This window comes from Physella acuta, unplaced genomic scaffold, assembly GCF_028476545.2.
Source record: "Physella acuta isolate Inbredline_101_S28 unplaced genomic scaffold, ASM2847654v3 ptg000466l, whole genome shotgun sequence".
NCBI lineage: Eukaryota > Metazoa > Mollusca > Gastropoda > Physidae > Physella > Physella acuta.
Window position 1 is genome coordinate 286,288 of NW_026731985.1, and position 13,247 is coordinate 299,534.

Here is a 13,247-nt window from a genome sequence, read left to right on the forward strand (position 1 = left end):
GGTTATTGCTTACAGAGATGTGGGTTATTGCTTACAGAGATGGGGGTCATTGCTTACATAGATGGGGGTTATTGCTTACAAAGATGGGGGTTATTGCTTAGAGGGGGGGGGTCATTGCTTAGAGAGATGGGGGTTATTGCTTAGAGGGGGGGGGTCATTGCTTAGAGAGATGGGGGTCATTGCTTACAGAGATGGGGGTCATTGCTTAGAGGGGGGGTAATTGCTTACAGAGATGGGGGTCATTGCTTAGAGGGGGGGGGTCATTGCTTACAGAGATGGGGGTCATTGCTTAGAGGTGGGGGTGGGTCATTGCTTAGAGAGATGGGGGTCATTGCTTAGAGAGATGGGGGTCATTGCTTACAGAGATGGGAGTCATTGCTTTCAGAGGGGGGTCATTGCCTGCAGGAATTTTGTCGTTGCCTGCATAGATTAGGGGGGGGGGTCATTGCTTTCATGAATGGGGGTCATTGTTTGCAGGGATCGTGGACAATACTTACAAGGAGGCGGAGGCAATTGCTTGCAGGGATTGGGGGGGGGTCATTACCTAAGGAGATGGGGGTCATTGCCTGCATGAGTGGGGGTGGTCATTTCTTGCAGGGATTGTGTAGTCATTGCTTTCAATGATTTGGGATAGTGCCAGATGACATGAACGGGTAGTGTCTTACATCCAAACCGAACTTAAACAGGTCCATCCCCACTCAACCAAACCCCTAGCCTCAACATAGCTGCAACAAATGTTCAAGCTGTCGCCATCAAAGGGGAATTCAATTTTCTAGTGAGTAACATGTACAATTTTAATTTTTTAGTGACTAACATGTATAATATTAATTTTCTAGTGATGTCTTACTTCAAAGTGGTGCGGGATTTTAATTTCTAGTGATGCCATATACCAAAGCAAATGCAATTACAAAGTGATGTGAAATTAAATGTCACGTGATATTCCCCGTCTAGTGAGGTACATTATAGTTTTCTCGTTATGCCTCATCGAAATGTAGTAATATCAAGTTTATCATTGATGTCCACAATCAAATTGATGTAAAATCAAGTTTATCATTGATGTCCACAATCAAATTGATGTAAAATCAAGTTTATCATTGATGTCCCCCGTCAAATTGATGTTAAATCAGTTTATCATTGATGTCCCCCATCAAATATTTGTAAAATCAAGTTTACTTGTGATGTACCCATTAAAGTGGTTTTCTAGTGAAGTGCCCCCCCCCCCCACACACACACACCATCTATTTGAAGTTGAATTTTAAAAATTAGCATGATAATTTTAACCTATGAACCTATGCAATTAATGCATTTCACTTCAATACCAAGGGCAATTAAAAACATCTAGGATCACTGTTTACTTATAAAAACATTTGAATGCCCCACTAAAAATTATCCATTTTTTATTTCATAAACATGTTTTCATAAACATTTGAATGCCCCACTAAAAATATAAATTTCATAAACATATTTTCGTAAACATTTGAATGCCCACTAAAAATTATACATTAATTATTTCATAAACATCTTTTCTTACTTAATAATTTGACTGTAAAGAAGCTGCAAATGAACACAAATCGCGTCTCTAAACTTGTTGGTTTATTCCTTTGGCACTAATTACCCAATAGTTAAATACTTGTTGGTACTATGTTGATAGATTATTAATGATAGGCTGTAAAAAATATTTTCATGCGTATTAAATGGTACTCATTATTTTCATAGATAGTTAATGGTACTAAAGTGTTTTCATAGATAGTTAATGGTACTAAGTATTTTTATTGATAATTAGGCTAATGTTACCAAGTCTCTTAATGGATAATTTATAATTAATGCTACAATTTTTTTTCACGGAAAACACGTGGTACACATTATTTTCATTGATAATTTAGATTAATAATACAAAATATTTTCATGATAATTAATGACACAAAATATTTTCATGATAATTAATGATACAAAATATTTTCATGATAATTAATTACACAAAATATTTTCATGATAATTAATGATACAAAATATTTTCATGATAATTAATGAAACAAAATATTTTCATGATAATTAATGAAACAAAATATTTTCATGATAATTATTCATACAAAATATGTTAATTGATAATTAAGTTTATGAAACAAAATATTGTATGAATAATTAATGGTACAAAATATTTTCATCGATAATCAATAATACAAAATATTATAATCGACTAGTACTAACGTTTTGAACGGCACACTTTACTACTGTACTGGCTAATATTTATCAACATCGGCCATTGGTTTGGTCCACAAGTGTACACGCACTAAACGGCTATAACACGGCTATTGCACAGCTATTAGACCGGCTATTGCACGGATATTGCACGGATATTGGACGGCTATTATACGGCTATCAGACCGGCTATTGCACAGCTATTAGACCGGCTATTGCACGGCTATTTCACTGTTATTGCGGTTACTGAACCGGCTATTGCACGGCTATTGCACGGTTATTAGACCGGCTATAGCACGACTATTAAACCGGCTATTGCACGGCTGATTCACTGTTATTGCGGTTATTGAACCGGCTGTTGCCCGGCTATTTCACGGCTATTACACGGCTATTAGGCCGGCTATAAAACGATTATTACACCGGTTATTTTACGGCTATTGAACCGGTTATTGCACGGCTATTAAACTGGCTATTACACGGCTATTAGACCAGCTTTTATACTTCTATTAGACCGGCTATTACACTACCAGTAAACTGACTATCAAACTGTCTATAACCCGGGTACTAGACCGGCTATTACAATCAGACCGGCTATTACACGGCAATTTAAACAACTATACAACCGACAACTGAACTGATCTACTCGGCACAATGCAACAAATCTCCGTGAAACTGTAAACACAATTACATTTGAGATGCTTCCTCTACTGGATGGGTGCGGGGGTGTAGTGGGGGCTAGAGTGTCCAATAAATTAGCCTCACTCCACTCTCATTTCTTCCCTTCAGTTCAAAACCGATTTCAAATATTAGAGATCATTCCGGCAAAATGCGATACACCGGCCACCAGGTGAGCTGAAAACACAAACCGGCACTGCCGGCACCAGGTAGCTTGCCGGCCGGCTAAGGTTTACCGATGCCATTGCTGTCAGAGAGGAGATTACAGCCGGGTATTTACTGTCCTACCCAAGCTCCGCCCCCTGACTTCCGGTGGGCTGGCGGGTAGGAGGGTACGGCAAGCCGAGAGATGGAGTATGGAGATGAATCAGACATCCACGTCCTACTGGCGACTGGGTGCCTCGTATGGTGCAAGGTCTGCGCGGAAAAATTCGTCTGTGCGCCACCAGCATCCACCCATATGTTATCTACGTGTCTAAAAAAAAAAAAAATCCCGCCATTTTTTTCCTCCCTTCGTTTTGAAGTCGGGATCGAGTTTCCTCCCTTGACATGAGATGGGGTCGCTTGGTGCGGCCCGGACAACGATTCCCATCCATGTCTCGGTAGGCCCCCACAGAGAGCGAGATGAGGTTAGACGTACCGCTCAGTGTGGAGCTGCTACCCACACTTTGACCAGATTTTAATAGAGGGAAAAAAAAAAACCAAACGGGCAGAAGTGTGACTTAAGTGGAATTCTAAATCAGGGAGGGGGGTAACGTTGGGTGGAGAGTGTTGTGGAGTCCACTAATTTTCACGGAGGAGAAGAATTCCAATTTCCATTTTTTTTTTACCTACTACAGTTCCATTAGGTAAGTTAGGAAATAAATAGAAGAAGATAGAGGAAGATTAAGAAGATTAAGAAGATAAGTAGAAGAAAGATTGAGAGAGCTGAAACAATGTCTACGCCGGGGAGACGCCGATGCGCGTGTGCCAACTGCGCTCACACAAGACTCGAAGACAGCTAGAATAACAGAAGCAGAGGGTGAGCACACAATTGCCCGTGTGCTTTCTGACGTAATTGGTAATAATTAACTTTACGTTTTGTTTGAGATGAGCTGATTAGCCCAAACGTTCGCTAGAAGCGGAGAAAGTCCGTCGATTCAAATTTGTTACAGTTTAACGTGGCTGTGGTTTGTGGACAAATACTGTTGTAACTGTCTAAATAGTATTGTATCGGATAAATATATTGTAACAATTTACATCTAAATGGTATTGTATCGTAAAAACTATTGTAACAATTTATGTCTATCTGGTATTGTATCGGATAAAAACTACTGTAACAATTTACGCCTAACTGATATTGTATCGGATAAATATATTGTAACAATTTACAACTAACTGGTATTGTATCGGATAAATCTATTGTAACAATTTACATCTAACTTGTATATTATAGGATAAATACTATTGTAACAATTTACGTCTAACTGGTACTGTATCAGCTAGCTAATATTGTAATAATGTACAGCTAATTAATATTGTATCAGCTAAATACTATTGTAACCATTTAAATCTTACTGATATTGTATAGGTTAAATAATATTGTAAAAATTTACATCTAACTGGTATTGTTTTGGCTAGCTCGTATTGTAATAATTTACATCAAACTGTAATTGTATCAACTAACTAGTATTGTAATGATTTACATCTGGCTGGTATTGTATCAACTAGCTACAATTGTAATCATTTACATCTAACTGGTGTCAATTTGTAGAAATGTTTTTCGCAATAAAACAAACCAATCAGTTACCGAAAATTAATTCAATACAAAACTAAAAATAGCAACCATTCATCACATCCTCATCTGAGTCACTCAACATTTCTCATCCATCTATTCTATTCTCATTCTTTTCCTCAATATATTGTAGCTATGTAAATTGTATTTCCTTTTTTACACATTTGAAAATGTTTTTTAAGTATATTTACCATTATTACTACTGTGACTTTAATATTTAATTGCTATTCTTAATAACAGCCGGTATGGAAAAAAGGCCCCTGTGCTTACTATTGTTACCGTTATAAAAAGTATTATTATTATTATTAGCACTACTACTACTACTACTGCTACTGCTACTACTACTACTACAATTACTACTACTACTACTACTACTACCATTATTATTTATATCATTCTGCTAGTATTGTTATAATTTACATCTAACTGGTATTATATCAAGTAGGTATTATTACAATAACCCAAATTCACATGCAGACTAACAGTATTGAATAAGTTTACATGGAACTTAAATTATACAAACAGACTGGTGTATTCAACGTTGCCAAGCTATATTGCTGTATTTTGGGCTATATGAGTAGAAATTGTTTTCTGTTAGTGATGCTAGCCATATATAAAACCAGACGTTTGGTGAAAAGTTCGGAACGTGCATATTACTTCTGTAGACACACTACTCACTCCACTTGAAGTTTAAGTTTCATGATTGAAACAGCGTGTCGTGACCTTAATGCAACATGTGTGTAACACAGAGGCTTCATTGTTCCAAGGGGAAGCACTCAGTCAGTGTGTCGTCATACTCTCTCCTCCATGTTGTCTTTTTTCCCGCCCTGAATTTTGATTGGTTGCAGAGGCGTAGCGACCCTTCCCGGCGCTCGGGGACAAACGTTCAATTTGGCGCCCCCCTCGGGAGCAAATTTTCAATTTGTACCCCCCTCAAACTTTCGATTTGCACCCCACCCCATATATATATATATATATATATATATATATATATATATATATATATATATATATATATATATATATATATATATATATATATATATGTAATGCAAAAATGCAACTAAAATGATATTTTAATTTGTTTTTACAACCCATTTTGGCGCCCCCTAAGGTCGGCGCCCGGGGACATTTGTAACCCCCCCCCCCCCCCCCCCCGTCGCTACGCTTCTGATTGGTTGCATATATTTACAACAAATGTTTTCAATTTCTGTATTTCAAGGAGATGGGGGATTTAGAAGCAGTGTGTGGATATCACGAGGTGCTAGCATTTGACATGTGTGTATGTCATAATCACAAGTAACACGGATTTGGTTAAAGATGTGCTGTACACATTGTTCCGATCAGCTTGGAAGAGTCGTTTCATGTGTCGTCATCTAGCCATTTAAAATATGGTCAGATTTGCATTTTAAATGTGGTGAGATGGTCACTCTAAGTGTGGTCAAGTGGTCATTCTAAGTGTGGCCCGATGGCCATTCTAAATGTGGTCAAATGGCCATTCTAAGTGTGGTCAAATGGCCATTCTAAGTGTGGTCAAATGGCCGTTCTAAGTGTGGTCCGATGGCCATTCTAAGTGTGGTCAAATGACCATTCTAAGTGTGGTACGATGGCCACTCTAAGTGTGGTCCGATGGCCTTTCTAAGTGTGGTCAAATGGCCATTCTAAGTGTGGTCCGATGGCCACTCTAAGTGTGGTCAAATGGCCATTCTAAGTGTGGTAAAATGGCCGTTCTAAGTGTGGTCCGATGGCCTTTCTAAGTGTGGTCCGATGGCCTTTCTAAGTGTGGTCCGATGGCCATTCTAAGTGTGGTCAAATGGCCATTTCAAACGTGGTTAGACGGTCACTCTAAATGTAGTCCAGTGGCCATACTTTTAAGTGTGATTGAATGGACATTTTAAAATGTGGTTAGTTAATTCTCTTGTCATGGCATGGCCAGGCTCAATTGTTTCTGTAGAGATGGGGGATGTAGGAAAAATAAAAGTTAACAAAATTTTAAATATTTGAAATTTTAATGACATTTTAATTTTACATGATTTATTATCTTCGTATATATTATCTCCGCCAACGGATCAGATGGTTTCACTGGGCGTGTTCTGATGATTGTTTTAAATGTTGTTACACATCCACACTAAACATGGCCAGATTATTGTTCTAATTGTGGTCAAATCTAAATTTTGGTCACTGTATCGTTTCAACATTTTCACACCAAATGCTGCCAGATATTTGTTCTCTACATGAAGCCATATAAGATAGCTTTAATAGGAGTGGATAGGCTTTCTAAATGTTAAAGGATGGCCATTCTATATGCAGTTTAAAACATGACAAATTTTAAAAATTGAAACACCAGATTTCATTATTTAATTTAGCAAACATTATGAATAAATAATTGAACGCAATTTTGTATCAACAGATAAAATTAGTTTATTTTCGAAGCTTTGAACATTTCTGTTAAAAATTTACGGGCAAGGAAGTTCAATAAATGGATGAAAATGGAGAGGAAAAATAGTTATAACAGCTCATGTTCATTTATTAATGCCCTGAAAGGTTACAAAGTGCCCTGAACAAAGGTAAACAACCGGTTATGTATGGAGTTACCGCTCTTGGCGGTGTTTCTGTGTATGTGCACATATTATATAAACAGCTTGTATGTTATATATAGCTTAATAGCTTGGATAGATTTAAGCCAACGGACTGAATAGATATCATAGTTTTTTTCATTTAAAGAAAAGTTTTGATAAATTTGTTCCAGTATAAGAACTGATGTAGTAGAGTTAGTAGGCTCTATAGTCTATCTATACTAAAAGAAAAGAATTGATTGGGTTAAATCACTTAAAGAATAGATTTAATTGTGTATCATTATGAGAGTAGTCTGAATATATTTAAGTGAGCCGACTAAACAAAATAGATTGAGTTGTTCTAAAAAATATATAATATATTTGATAAAGTAATCCCACAATAAGAATAGCTTTGATATATAATTTGTGAACTAAATAGCTTTGATATATTGTATCTACCAAGAGAAAAGCTGATTGTCAGAAGAATTTATTTGACAAATGCTGTGCTCTAGCATATAAGCTGTAACTTTTAATTCAGAGTTTAGATTATACAGTTCAATCAGGCCTTCAAAACAGATAATTTACAGATACTCTCAACAGAGTCTAAATTTTAAAAGCTTTTATTTTCAACTTGATTCCTCTTTATGTCTCTTATGTTTGGTAATTGGTACCTTCGTCGTTATGCACCACTATTCATATAACAAAATTATACAGAAAAGTGTGGGTCACTCATAATATTTTAGTAAAAGTATTTATAAAATATAATGTAGCAACCCATGATTTTCTTTATAATTATGCATAAAGGTATTATTATATATTTAAAAAAAAATATATTTTCTATTTTTAGTGTATAAATAAAAGCTTGTTATTATAAAAGTTTTTATTAATTTTGTATTTAACCAGAGCCGTATACTTGAAGAGATCAAATTATTCTTTACTGGCGTAGAGTAGGTGGCCATAATTTGACAATAACGACAATTATTCAGCAGTTCCCGTCGGAGTCTTAATAGTTATACAATTTTGTTTGCTTAAAAAAATAATCTTCAACCCAATAATGAATATAACTCGAATAAAATAGTGTTTAAAAATGTAATTACTATACATTTAAAAATTGCATCTCCTATTGTCTAAGGCTTAGGAATTTTGAAAAAAAAAAACAACTGATATATTTCACTATGAAGCAACATCCAGTAAACTAAGACTACAACCACTGGTTGAATACATACCATTCCCAACATAATTCTCTATTAGAATACAGCCCGGGTGCATACCATCCACAGCATAAATCTCTAGTAGAATCAGACGATTATGTGTTGGGGTGGAGGGGTTAAGTGTGTCATTAAAAAAAGTGTTTTCTTTCTGCGGCTTTTTTAATTCGTGGTATTCACTGGTGAAAGGGAAATAACCATCGAGTTTACAAAACCGCAAACATTAAAGGGGAGTAACCAAATTACAAATAACGCAGCGCAGAGGAAATCTTGAGTAAAAAAAAGTTCTATCAATCATAACCTGTGACGTTTCAATGCCAACGTTAAAGAGGGAAAATATGTCCAAGACAGAAGCAAGTTTTACCTTTTGCAAATTATCGACTACCAGTACTGGCATTGGAGAGGAAAAATAAATATTTCAACATTGAACATTTTTGTGTTTGTTATTTAATTAAAAATATTGTTAGGAGGCAGTCAAATTGATACTATAGCATGGTTTAAATGATCTAGATCTGAATGATGTGTGGAGCCATATGATGTTTAAATGTTCTACACATCAATGATGTATGAAGCCATAGAATGATGTTTAAATATTCTACACATCAGTGATGTATGCAGCCATAGAATGATGTTTAAATGTTCCACACATCAATGATGAATGGAGCCATAGAATGATGTTTAGATGATGTGTAAATGTACTAATATGTGCAGACCCACATCTTTGTTCAATAGATCATGAGGGAGACAGCAATAAAATGTCATTAGTCGGTAGACTCAGTGAAAACATTTTGTTCAGAAACACTAGTTGTCTTATCTTCGCATGTAATTCTCATGTGTAATTTTCTACTTCCAGTATTTTAATTAAACCACAGCAAGTCTCTACTTAAATGTAATTAATTAAACCACAGCAATTCTCTACTTAAATGTAATTAATTAAACCATAGTAAATCTCTACTTAAATGTAATTAATTAAACCATAGTAAATCTCTACTTAAATGTAATTAATTAAACCACAGTAAGCCTCTACTTAAATGTAATTAATTAAACCACAGTTAGCCTCTACTTAAATGTAATTAATTAAACCACAGTAAGCCTCTACATAAATGTAATTAATTAAACCGCACTAAGCCTCTAATTAAATGTAATTAATTAAACCACAGTAAGCCTCTACATAAATGTAATTAATTAAACCAAAGTAAGTCTCTACTTAACTGTAATTAATTAAACCACAGTAAGCCTCTACTTAAATGTAATTAATTAAACCACAGTAAGCCTCTACATAAATGTAATTAATTAAACCACAGCAAGTGTCTACTTAACTGTAATTAATTAAACCACAGTAAGCCTCTACTTAAATGTAATTAATTAAATCACAGTAAGCCTCTACATAAATGTAATTAATTAAACCACAGCAAGCCTCTACTTAACTGTAATTAATTAAACCATAGTAAGTCTCTACTTAAATGTAATTAATTAAACCACAGCAAGTCTCTACTTAAATTAATTAATTAAACCACAGTAAGCCTCTACTTAAATGTAATTAATTAAACCACAGTAAGCCTCTACTTAAATGTAATTAATTAAACCACAGTAAGCCTCTACTTAAATGTAATTAATTAAACCACAGTAAGTCTCTACTTAAATGTAATTAATTAAACCACAGTAAGCCTCTACATAAATGTAATTGATTAAACCACAGTAAGCCTCTACTTAAATGTAATTAATTAAACCACAGTAAGTCTCTACTTAAATTAATTAATTAAACCACAGTAAGCCTCTACTTAAATGTAATTAATTAAACCACAGTAAGCCTCTACTTAAATGTAATTAATTAAACCACAGTAAGCCTCTACTTAAATGTAATTAATTAAACCACAGTAAGTCTCTACTTAAATGTAATTAATTAAACCACAGTAAGCCTCTACATAAATGTAATTGATTAAACCACAGTAAGCCTCTACATAAATGTAATTTTAAAAACCCACAAAAAATGTCTCCTTACATGTAAGCAATTAAACCACACTTAGTTTCAATATTATGTAAATAATTAAACGGTAAGTTGTTTCTCTGTACATACTTTTGTTAGATGTAAAAACAAAAACAAATCTCACACGCACACATACACACAAAGGCATAAAAGATTTTTTTTTAAAGAGCAATAGTTGTAACAAAAACATAATATAGAGACAGCTAAAGTGTAAAGTTGAAGCAAAAATTCCACCAGTATCCACAGTTTTGAAGCAGTTATTGTTTGAAATCCACAAGGAAAAAAAAATCTCTGCCAAAAGCCTTGAGCAGTGACGTATGCCCGGGGTCTCTCATTATTCAATTCAAACTCCCCACGCTCATACGTATTGCGTGGAGCGGTGACCGCGCGCATAGCCTCAAAGAAAAAAGTCTGTTCTCGATAGAAACGGGTAAGTGAGCCAAATTCTCTGCCGGTGATTTCGGTGCAGTACGGGGTGTTTGGGTACACAACATGAAACATCGCCCCCTCGCTCTGACATTTCCACACAGCACCCATCATATTTCGAGCTGAAAGTCCCAGCAGAAACTCACTTGACAAGCCGGGAAGCATGGCAACAATTTTTACGGGATGCCCTCTTCAAGTGTGCTGCTCTTTCGGCTCCCTCAGCACTTGGGTGCAGGGGAAATATCTTGCTGGAAAGGTGAATGGTAGTAGAGATTTTTTTACTGCTAGCCCTAAGTAGCTGTTCTCACACTTGAGTAATAAATCCTCGACCATTGTCGTGGATAGTACCAGTGGCGGAGCTAGAAAAAAAAAGGCTCCCCTGAAAAAATTGTTTGTGTTTCTCATTGGCCCTACAAAAGCATGTCTCAATGCACAGCGGAGTAGGCATGGAGTTATTGTGGGCACCTTTTATCATGATATAAATGTAATTTTATGATGTAAATTTAATTTTATCATGATATAAATGTAATTTTATGATGTAAATTTAATTTTATCATGATATAAATGTAATTTTATCGTGATATAAATGTAATTTTATCGTGATATAAATGTAATTTTATCGTGATATAAATGTAATTTTATAACGATATGAATGTAATTTTATAATGATATAAATGTAATTTTATCATGATATAAATGTAAATTTATCATGATATATGAAGAAAGTTTACCGCCCCCCCGGACGAAATGGAATTTATATAGAAAATATATCCTTTTAACAGTGTCCGCCCCCCCCCCCCCCAAAAAAAAATTTCAAGTGTCACCTCCCCCCCCCCCCCCCCCGGAGAAAATAGTCTGGTGGAAGAAACACTGTTCCGGAGTCGAATGCCGAGTGTGTCTAGAATCCTGTCTGGAATCGTGTGGTACTATTGTTTTTTCAAGCATGAAGTAGCATAGCCACTTCCGGCATTAAAATCACTTTACTGAACCTGCACATGCTATATCATGTACATAAGAAAGACAGCATTTCAGTTAAAACATTATTAACTGCTAGTGGTAACGTGATGAAATGTTGTTTTTTTAAAAGATGAATTAAATCAAGAACAGGAAATGAATAATAATTAAACGAAACAAATAAAATTGAAAAGATAAGTGCAGGTACAGGCATGGTATACAATGGGGTGAGATTGGCGGGAGAGGGTACTAGGGGGGGGGGGGGGACGAGACGTTGTGTGGGGATATTAAAAGATAATCCAGTCGGCTCTACGGAAGTGCAAACTTGATAGAGATAATTAAACCTGCGCTCATTAGCTAGGTAAATATCCACAATGAACTTGCGAAAGCGGTGGCGTCACTGTGACATAAGATTATTGTAAAGGCTAATTAATTAGCAGGCACTCGAGGTATTGTACATTTTAATTAGCAGCCACTAGATTATTGAAACTGTTAATTAGCAATTACTAGTATTGTAAATTTTATTTATCGCTCACTGGAAAGATCAAATAATTATTTTCTTTAAAAGATCTGAAAACAAATAATCAGTAATTTTTCTTATTTCACGAGACACGTTTAGATCTATATTGCGTTGGAATAGTTCCATTCGTTTTCACACAAACCAAGGCGCCAGGCTGTTCTCAATGATTTTCGTGAAGCAAAAAAAAAAAAGTAATATTGAAAAACAAAACAGATGAATAATTTTCAGATATATAAGTGATTTAGTTTTCTTTTTCTTATAAACGTACAATGACCATTGTAGAATTCTTATTTTTTAAATCAGAACTAGTCTGCTAACCAAAAATAACGATATGTTGAAACAAATTTTTGTAAATGGAATAAAGTTAATTGACGCCTGGACTAAAAGACTTAAAACAAGATTTTTCTAGCCCATGGTTATTGTCTACGATAAAATTATATAAATATGGATGTTATAAATATGGAATAAAGTGAGAATACTAGGCGGTGGGCGGCTGGTTTATCGCTGTGTGGTAGTATATGGCCATGTCAAGTAACACCGCATGTGATTTATTTTTATTTAGTTAATTTTTTTTTATTAATTTTTATGTACAGTAGTGTATTTATCTAGTTTATTTTCTACACAATATAGCTCTTAAGTCAACTTGACCTTTGACCCCCAGCACATGGTAGTCCTATGTTATTTTGATATAAACATTGACGTGTAACCCAGCCCAGGCTTGACATTCATTCACTCTTTTTAAACATGTGCTCCAGCCTAATATCAAATGGCGGTACCCTGACATTTTAATGAAGTAAATTTAAAATCTCGTGGCGTCTAGGGGGCTGGCCTATTCTCATATCTTTAACCTATACACTTGATATTTACCAATGAAGTAGCTGGAACTTGAAAAATGTGACCCAGGGCCATGATGCAAGATATATATATATATATATATATATATATATAT